Source organism: Homarus americanus, unplaced genomic scaffold (genome assembly GCF_018991925.1).
Source record: "Homarus americanus isolate GMGI-L3 unplaced genomic scaffold, GMGI_Hamer_2.0 scaffold54160, whole genome shotgun sequence".
NCBI classification, from domain to species: Eukaryota; Metazoa; Arthropoda; class Malacostraca; order Decapoda; family Nephropidae; genus Homarus; species Homarus americanus.
In genome coordinates, this window is record NW_024753638.1 from 5,602 (window position 1) to 16,529 (window position 10,928).

General features: G+C 35.2%; 1 long non-coding RNA gene across 1 annotated transcript; it reads right to left on the reverse strand.

Moving 5' to 3' along the window:
* Nucleotides 1-4,349: 4,349 nt before the first annotated feature.
* LOC121855404 lies at nucleotides 4,350-10,629 on the reverse strand. Its single transcript, XR_006086786.1, has 3 exons — nucleotides 10,517-10,629; nucleotides 5,279-5,359; nucleotides 4,350-4,482 (listed from the first exon to the last, which is right to left on the reverse strand). It is a non-coding gene; the product is annotated as an uncharacterized LOC121855404 (long non-coding RNA).
* Nucleotides 10,630-10,928: the final 299 nt, after the last annotated feature.

Below are 10,928 nucleotides of genomic sequence, written 5' to 3' on the forward strand. Positions count from 1 at the left end.
TCCCATAAGATTCTTAAATTCGGTTAACGAGCAACCCCTCGGGTTAACGAGTTTCTTACGAGCCGACCTCGACAAGTTTTGGCTTGCACTGGGCGGTCAACCAGCTGTAGTATTAGTCCGCCAATACATTAATAGGTTCTAGGGCTTAAATTCCTTACTATTTTAGTAAATATCAAGAAGTTTATACTATTCAATAATTTTAAAAGTTTAATATTCAATTTTTTAGTCATTTTAACAATCATTGAACATAATTGAAGGTAAAGTGACTAGTTTAATGCACGGCATCCAGCCTCTTAACACAGCAAACAGGCATTAGTCTCTCTCTGTTTTCACTGGAGGTAACATCTTGCTTGAGACTCTCTTCAACTAAACGCTTTTTTTTCTGTGTTTCCAAGCAAATTATTGGTCATTTTGAAATATATTTTACATATTGACAAATACAGTAGTACCCCGATTTACGCGGTCAATTGAACCCACGGGGTACTGCGGAAAGTGAAAACCGCTTAAAGTGAACAACAGAACATATGGGATTAATTCCAATAGAGACTGGCCCGACCCCCAAACTCCACTTTTTCTGACACAATACCTATGTTGTAGTAAAAATAACATCTTAATTTTATGATGGTATGCACACACAATTAATATTTAAGAGAAATACAGTCGCCAGGTTAATGTCCATTCAAATAATGGACTCAACTCCCCCCCCACCCCTCTTCCCAGCTCACTGGCTCCTACCTCTCTGAGAAATCTTTGGGTGAAAACACTAGATTTTAACGTATAGTAATAAATAATACCTCAGACCAAAGTTAGGATAATATAATTGACATTTCTGGATTCGTTGCAGGTTAGGGAATATTTTGAATGTAAACTTCATATATTTTGCACAAAAGATAAAATATTTGCTTTGTGTAAACCAAATTATTACATTAGATCTAAAATTTGTATGTCTAATGCAAAATCCATGATGTTTACTGTATATTCAAAATGATCATCATATTGTAAGAATTCCAGCAATGTAAATTATATTCTGGCCGGGTAATTTGTATGAATTTTATGAGCTAAATAAAAAAAAAATAAAAATTATACTTCACGCGTATATGAGTAGATGCACCGCGGAAAGTGAAAGTCCGGTTCTGGCAAGGTACCGCGTAAATGAGAAGAAATGAGAACGCGAAAGAAACCAGTTTCAGTGCCACACACATTTAAAGAAAATATTCTTTATTTACAGCTAGTTTAACTTTAAAAATCACGTGTTGACATTGTTTGAATCCAGCATGGGGCCTAAGAGATCAAGAAAAGTGATTTCAATCCAAACGGAAGTGAAAATTATAAATAAATGCAAAGAATATGGCATGTTGACATCAACTGTGTCAACAATTCTTGCACAGAAAGACAAATTTAAAGTAGTGAAAGTGAGAGACAAATTTACCAGAGTGTTTAAAAGTAGATCCCTAATTGCAGAAACTGGGAGGTTACTTCTCATCTGGATTAGGGAAAAACAGATGAGAGGTGATTCAGTTTCTACTGAATTCATTTGTGAAAGAGCCAGGGAGATTTACGAGCATTTAAAGACAGATCAACCTGGTTCTTCAGGCTGGTTCGAAAAATTTAAGAAAAGAAGTGACATTTTCAGGGTTGTTAGGCATGGTGAAGCTGCTAGTGCTGATAAGGAAGGGGCAGCAAAGTATTTAGTGGAATTTAAAGAACTGATGGAAGAAGAAAATTATCTTCCACAGCAAGTGTTTAATGTGGACGAAACTGGGCTGTTCTGGAAAAAGATGCCTAAAAGAACATTCATCACCAAAGATGAAGCCTCTTTACCTGGGCATAAACCCATGAAAGACCGTCTCACTCTATTGCTTGGTGCCAATGCTTCAGGGGAATTCCGACTGAAGCCTATGCTTGTCTACCACTCTGAAAACCCCAGGGTGTTCAAGCAACAGAAAGTGGTAAGAGCAAAGTTTGGAGTTTATTGGAAGTCCAACCGTAAGGCATGGGTGACAAGACAGCTTTTTAATGAATGGGCTGTTTATGTGTTTTGCCCTTCTGTCAAGAGCTACCTAACCACCAATAAACTCCCTTTAAAGGCTCTTCTCCTCATGGATAATGCTCCTGGTCATGACCCTGAACTTGCCAGAACTTTGGAGTGTCAATTTGACTTTGTGAAAGTGTTGTTTATGCCTCCCAACACTACATCAATCATACAGCCAATGGACCAGAATGTGATCAGCAACTTCAAGAAGTTGTACATGAAGAAAATGTTTAGGTGTCATCAGGCAACTTCCAATGATCCTGAACTAACACTGAAACAGTTCTGGAAGACACAATTCAACATCTTGGAGGCTGTAAAATTGTTTGTGTCATCATGGCAAGAAGTCTCCACTAGATCCCTCAATTCTTCATGGAAAGCACTGTGGCCATCAGTAGCCCATGATTTTGAAGGATTTGAGGAAGAAACAGAGTTGGACCAGGAGATTGTGTCCATTGGTCAGTCATTGGGCCTTGAAGTGGAAGAGGATGATGTCAAAGAGCTTGTGATGTCTCATGAGGAGGAACTTACTCCTGATGACTTGAAGCAACTGGATGAGATGTTAGAGGCTGACAGTGGTGAGGAGGAAATTGAAAGTGATGACCATATGTCAACTAAAGAGTTGAAAGATGTGATTTACCACTGGGAGAAGTTCAGGGAACTGGCTTCAAAGCACCCACATGTGGAAAAAACTGAACTAACTTTGTGTCATGTTGAGGACTCAATGGTCTCCTTCTTCAAACATAAGTTAATGGTGAGGAGGAGAGATGCCCCACAGACCACAATTGACACTTTCTTCAGTAAAAGGCAGAGGTAACAAGATGCTATCTCTGCTTCCACTGCTAGCGCGAGAGAGGATGATGCTAGCTCAGCCTTCCACTTCAAGAAGGACAGAGGATGTTCATGGTGGAGAACTGGGTCAGTCCAGAGGTTCCTGACATTTCATGGAAAGTGTGACCTTCCAAGCAAGCAGCAAAACGCTTTCTTCCACCCCCTCCACTTCTTCTCTCCACCTCCCACTCTACAATTCACATCAGCATCATCATCCAGAGCCTTCTGCATACACACACCCCTAAAGGTAAGTGTCAATTTAAAAATTTGTTGAATTTAGTCAGTTCTGCTATAACGCGATAGTTGTGTTCTTGTAAAACATCGTGTTATAGAAATTCGCGTAATAGAAATAGCAGGGCTTATGGAGAAAATAGGGTTAGGTGCAGATTACTACTCGAAATCGAAAAAAATTTAGTAGTTAGCCTAACACAAAGGATAGCACAGTCTAAATAAATGTTACATTCATATCTAATAATGAAATCATACAGTAAATGTAATACTTTACCTTGAAAAAATATGAATATAACTTGATGGGGGAGAAGGGTGATTTTGAGGTTGATAACATCGAGCTTCTCTTCAAGTGTTATAGCCTTTCTTTTACGATCATCACCGGGAATGCGATCACCAGAACGCTTCTTGGAGATATTCTTCTTTACCATATTCACAGTTAATACCACAAAATTGGAGAAATAGTAAGCAAAATCGCGTTACAGCAAACAAGCGTTCGAGTTATACAAATATCGTTCCTCTATTCATAAATCGCGTTAGAGCCAATTCGCGTTGTCAAAACACACGTTATAGCAGAACTCACTGTATCCCTCATTTTGAAAACCTAACGTTCGAGTAAAATTATTGCTAAATGTGGGATAACAACCATGAAACACCCTGTAACCTGCAGGCGATTTTTTGACGATATGGTAGAGATCTAGGGGTACGGTAAGCAAGACATGGATAAAAATGCATGTAACAACTGTGGTGTTTATTGGTTTTATTGCTCAAGTTCTTGAATATTTTTCAGTTTGCCTGTTGTGCTTAGAGATTTATATTTTCCTCTGAATTTTCCTCATTTGAACGCATCATTAATTTGCAAAGCTAATAGGACTGTACTTGGATTGATCAACAACAGATTTTTACAGCAGCGTGTAAGTGCCAACTGACTTTCTATTAGTGGCTGCACCGTGGCTGGAATTTTGGCCTTAATTTGGTTAGGTTCAAATCAGGATGATATAAATTGAACATAGGCAATTGGTTCGAAGTAGAAATTATCTGTTCATGCTTGAGAAAAGTTTGAATTAGGCAAAATCTGTATTAGCCGAGTTGGAAATAACAAGGTTCTACTGTACAGTACTGTACTTTCTATCTTGAATATTTTTTTCACTGAACCTACTGTATCAGTTTTTTAATTGTATGAATGTAAATTAAATAAACCATAATTTATTAAAAACCAGAGACAATTCCCAAGGATTCCCATAAAAAATCTCACCTGCAATTGATGAGTGACGAGGTTTCTTTAGTCGAGATTTCTTTTTGCCCAGAGGGGTCTTGGGCAAGAGAGTTGGATCAGTGGAGGAAAACAACTGACGGGCATTAGCGGTTACCTCTTCTAACCACAAGAAATGTTCCTGAATAAAAGAAAAAGAAGAATCCCTCAATATATATATATATATATATATATATATATATATATATATATATATATATATATATATATATATATATATAGAATGAATAGATAGATAGATAGATAGATAGATAGATGAATTAGATAGATAGATAGATAGATAGATAGATAGATAGATAGATAGATAGATGTAGATAGATAGATAGATAGATATGAATAGATAGATAGATAGATAGATAGATAGATATATATATATATATATATATATATATATATATATATATATATATATATATATATATATATATATATATATATATATATATATATATATATATATATATATATATATATACTCTCTTTTTTTCCAAATTTAGTCCCCAGGCGAGCCAGAAACAGTGTAGGTATTTTCCTGAGAATACATGTTAATAAAAGATTGTCAATTCACCATCTCCACACTGTGTTTTGCTGGCACTCCCACAAACTCACCCAATACAGTACAGGCAGTCGAGTTCTGTACAGTGATTTCCTTAGATGGTCTCCCTACAGATGCACTTTACACAAGAGATACCGGGTAGATAGATGTCTCTTCAGTACAATTGTCATACAAGTTCAAATTCATTCTGCATGTAGTACAGTACATGGACAGTGCAGGTATACAAACAAAGGTAAGTTGATTTAACCAAGGTTAGCCACACAATCACCATAAGATTTCCATGCGAGTCCTTTGCTTTGGCCACGAGGACTGATTAATATCAAATCTAAAAAAAATTACATATGAAGCATAAAAATCTTACCTCAAACTTGTTAAGTGCTTCTAAACATTTTTCTTGTACATTCTGATAAAGACAGAGAAAGTTGTCAGTAGCTTCCATTTTCTGAAAAATAAATAAAAATAAAAATACTAAAACATGTACAGGTTGTGCTTCAATTTAACAGCAAGTATGGGATGGCACGAATCACAGACATGACATTAAGCTTGTATATACATGTACTGTATACTACAGGGTATATGTACATATACTTTGGTAATTAATCAATCCAAATGAATTTACCCACTCATGTTGCAAATTAACTTTCTCATGGAACTTCTTGGCCTGCTGAATAATATTTTCACCTGCAAGTTTAAAAACATTATTCCTATGCTGATGAAACCACTGTATCAGGCATTTATCAAGTTCCCCACTTTTTCCTTATTTCATATGCTTACATATTGTTATTGCTTCCTTAGTGACACTGTGTGCATAATTCTTCAGCAATTGTTCCTTTTTCCTTTTTAATGTCATACACAGTTGACCTCCCAACACTGTATATACTAGTTCCCATAGTTTCAATACCGAGGGCTATCAGAGAGTTCCAGTTAAGAGGGATTCGGCTAATGGAGATATTACACTGCATGCAGTGCAGCATGAATATAGACAATGCAGGTACAGTGTATATTAGTACATGTAGGCTGTGGGAGTACTGTATACAGTTTCCTGTGTGTCATGAGTGTAGGTAAACAACAATGGAAAACAGTAATGTAACTTCAACAAGGATAGCAAAGCAGTCAGGTGCTTATCTCCAGGAGGATCCCTTGCTTAGGTTTACGCTTGGTCTCTAATCAGTAACACAGTAGAACGTCGATTTAACGTGAATCGATTTAAAGTTATTGATTTAAAGTGACACCCACAATTAAGGACAAAGTATTAATTTAAAGCGAATCTTTCCTAATTTACGCGAGTCAAATCTGGAGTGTCATAGGGAAATACACAATACTTTAAGTTTCGCGTCAGACGCCTCTCTGGGCACGCTACAAGGCTGCCCGCCACCCACCCACATCCTCAGTTCTCACGCTGACACTCTAGTGAAAGAATATACAGTGTGACACTCTCCTTCCACCACATGCATCAACCATCGCCACTATGTCCAAGAGGCCAGCCACTACATTATTAACTGGCCCATCTACATCTGGGCAGACATGGCCGTCACCCAGTGCTTCCCGCGTGTCAGGTGCCTCCACAGCCACACCACTAGACAGTGATGTGGATGATGAGCTGGCTGACTTGGGCACTGCATCTTCACAGGATGACTTGCCTAACTAAAGGTGGGTGAAAATCTATTTTTGATAGGATAAGTAATGAAAAACTAAGTTGAGAGGAAAGTGAAAATGCAGGGGAAGGGCCAGTGACACGAAGCAGCAGAAAGTAGTGTAGTACAGTACCACGCAGCAACAGTACCGTCCAGCTCTTAACTTGACTGCAGGGAGTGCTTGCTGTATATACAGTATATCATTATGGCATATATTTTTTTTCATATTTATTAGTTAACAAAAGTCCTTTTATTATTTTGTGTTTCTCTCAAGCACCAAACTAAATTGTTCCTTTAAAACAGCACTTTGATTTAGTGCGAATTCAATTTAAAGCAACCTCTCTTTGAACGTATCTCGTGTTAAATTGACGTTCTACTGTAGTATGTCTACAAGAGTATTAGTGAAGTTTATTTGATAGAAACTGACAAGCATTACATTGCCTTTGGACTATCCAAGGCTAGCGGATCACTACCCCAGTTTCCACCACAGGGATGCGTGCCATGTGCATGGGTGGGTAGGTTCAGAGCATTTGTGAGCTACGATTGACCACTACTGTCATGTGACTGCATGGGATGCCTATGGTTGACTGCTGTATTTTGCAGCCTATCTCCTCAAACTCTTAGTTCATTGTCTGCTTGTCATTGTACAAGTTTGTTCACTTGCTCACTGCTTTTTTTGCATACAACCTGTGTTGTGTAATAATGTACCAGCATATAATCAGCCAAGAATACCGTTAAATCAGTGTTAGAGTAAAAAGTGATTACAGTTATGTATACTGTACTGTACACACCTTACGATTATGCTCATACATTTTTGTATAACCTGTTGGGTAATTTTACAATGCATTTTACTGTTTTATTTGAAAGGTTAGGAGAGAGAGAAGGTTGGGGTGACAAAATGGTAGTAACCACTTTAAATCATAATATTTTCTGTGGAATCATGAGATGTGTTTTAGCCTACATAATGCACATCCAGTGCTAAAGAAAAAAAGTTTAATCTTACAAAAATAATAACAAGTTACCCTAAGGTGTCAGTTTTGTAATCACTGATTTCGCAAAAAGGCTTAATATTGAATGACAGCAGGTATAATAATAAAAAACTAACAAACCCCACTTGACCTATCAATATTTGATTATTTTTCAGGTAATACAAGTTTGGTTGTGGTTGAATGGTGCATATTGTATAGGCAGAAGTAATTAGTGGTCTAGTTCCAAGCATCGATGAGTGAGTGTTTGAGACATGACTTTAACATTCAGTTGGAATACCATGAGTACTATTTTTGTAAGTCTACATTATTGCTTCTTTTTCTTTCTCTCCTACAATATTTTAAATATTTTAACAAAAACATCTCTAACAGCTCCATAAAACAAACATACAGTATCAGGAAATAAGGTGGTAACTGTCTCCTTAACCTAAAACTGAGTATGTTTTTGGAACATACAGTACATACTGTATTATAGGGTCTTCCTAAATAATGAAAAGGACCTAACCTAATCTAACTTTATATGACAAATCATATATTTTTCAGATCACTCCCAAAGTCCACACTAACTTGTGTAATCTTGAATTTAAAGGGCGTAAAATCATGAGGGCCCTTTTTGACATTTGGCAGGACTGGGAATTTTCTGAAGTACCAGAAGCTGCTATATTATATAATTCATCAAACGTAAATTGTACCAAATTAACTTACCCAAAGCTTTTTTTTTTCGGTCAGGTATTATTTGTTTTGGACAACATGAGAATCTTAGGAATTTTTCCCTTTACTATTGGCAAACGACTTATATATGCCAGGGATGCAGGAGAGCAGAGCCCCCTGGTTTGGAGAAGTCATCTATGAGGGAAATGTCATACAAGAAAACTGTCTTAGAATTGTCCAGTGTTTGCAAAGATCAAATTCCTTAGATTCCCATGTAGTCCGAAAATAAAAATATACCTTCAGATCATTTCAATATAGTATTTAGTTTGACTGTGATTTACTGTATATTATGCAGTGGATATTTTTCCTTGACCAGCTAAGTTCCTACTAGCACTATTTTGGTATTACCGTACTGTTCTATTTTTTTCCCCACTTGGCCATGATTTGTCAGAAAAACGCTTGTTTCTCTCCCCCAGCCAAAACCCCAGTTTCCAACAGGATCCCTTATCTTGTTGGGGATATATATATATATATATATATATATATATATATATATATATATATATATATATATATATATATATATATATATATATATATATATATATATATATATATATATATATATATATATATATATATATATATATATTTATATATATATATATATATATATTTATATATATTTATATATATATATATATATATATATATATATATATATATATATATATATATATATATATATATATATATAAGATATATATATATATATATATATATATATATATATATATATATATATATATATATATATATATATATATATATAAAACAGGCAATTTCCGACGAAAATCAGTCATGGAAAAAATAAAAAAACACTAGAAAAACATATTTTTTTACTTTTTAACAGAGTTGTGTGAAGTACTATAAATTTACCTGATTCTGACTTACTTCCAAATACTCTGTAGGTGGATGACCGAAACGATAATTTTACCGTGTGTGCTCTGATTGGCTAATTGTCCATTACCGGTGAACAAAATGGTGAAATATCCACTACATTTATTTTTTCTAAGGACGTTGTTTGGATTATATTAGAAAAATGACAATGCGCAGTCTAGGAAATTAGGTGAGGTTAGGTTAGGTTAGGTTAGGTTCTAATAGGTTCTGTGGGGAGCCACAAAAGTACCCCAAAGTATAGCAAATAAGGGTAAAATCTTAACGAATATCTGTTATACATACACAAAACATGTTTAATAATATTTTTAGTGTAATTTTGTAAAAATAATTTGTAAGATGAAATAATAAACAGCGAAAAACTTTCAGTATTGGCGAACGCTAAATTCCAAAGAGTTCGTGAACAAAGGAGATAACTCAGATCCATCGTGATGCACTTCGCTAACCTAACCTAACCCAACAAAAAGTAAATCCTAGGCTATGTTAAATACCCCAAAGTAACAGAAACATCGGTAATTACATCTCCATTTTGGATAGGCGACTCTTTGGAATTTAGCATTTTTCGCTATTTATTATTTCATTATTTTGACTACATTTCAATGAAAACATTATTAATCAGGTTTTATTGATGTAAAACATATATGATTTAATATACTTTTGGGTACTTTTGGGTAATTCGTTGGACCGGGTTCTGTGCATTTTCGTTTAGATTTTATATTTTATTAGCCAATCAGACCACTCATGGTAAAACAGCATTAGTAGGAACTTAGCCTGTCACAGCAAAATATCCACTGCCTTTATATTATCAAATTCCATTGGAATATTTGTGATTAATTCATCAAATACAAGTCAAATAAGTTCCAAATTCGTAGGTACGTACATAGTAACAGTCAATATTAAAATCCATAATTCTCAAATTGTTCTTCCCACATCAGGCGGTTACAAACTCACACACCAGAATCATTCACTCACTCTTTGCTGTATTCTGCCAGGATAACTCAAGCCAAAGCTGAAACGTTTTCAAATCTTTTTCAGTATTATTCCTCAGTTTATTTTGTCTTGGCCTGAGACAATAATTTCACTGAGGTTCCGTAACAACTTGTCAAGAGATCTGGCCATTTAACACCGTCCGAAAATAATGCAGGATACTCTTCAATCAAAATATAATTCAGAAATAAGTGTTGACAAGTAAATCCTTAAAACTATATAAAATTCACCTATGAAATTAGCATAGCGATTTAAACAACTACGTTAGGGTATATAAACAATGACGGACAGCCTCCAAAACACCCGAAGAACTATTGTCTAAATCAAGTAATTCTCGACGACTGGGACAATTAGACCTTTAACAACATATTACCACATACTTACTACTTCCTCCTAGCTCGATGGTTAACCGTAAATACTCATAAATACGACGAAAACACCAACTTACGGAGGAGCTCTCACTAATAATACTATAGCCAACTACTTTTGAATCGACCAATCAGGAGCGCGGAAATAAATGGGTAACGAGAATCTTTCGTTTACAGATGTTTACTATTTAAAGCATTTAATTTTGTCTTTAAAAATTGTCTCACTGAATTAAAATCTCTTATAATATAAAAGTTAACATTAAACAAATAGTATATGCGCTATTTGAATATGCCACAGAATTAACACCGAACCCCCACTGAATTTATGAAACCCAATTTTGACGCTATTTTATGATGTTTCTATAATTTATACAATATCTATAAATATCTCTAGGGTTTAAGATGCACTGGGTTTTAATGCTTTGTTG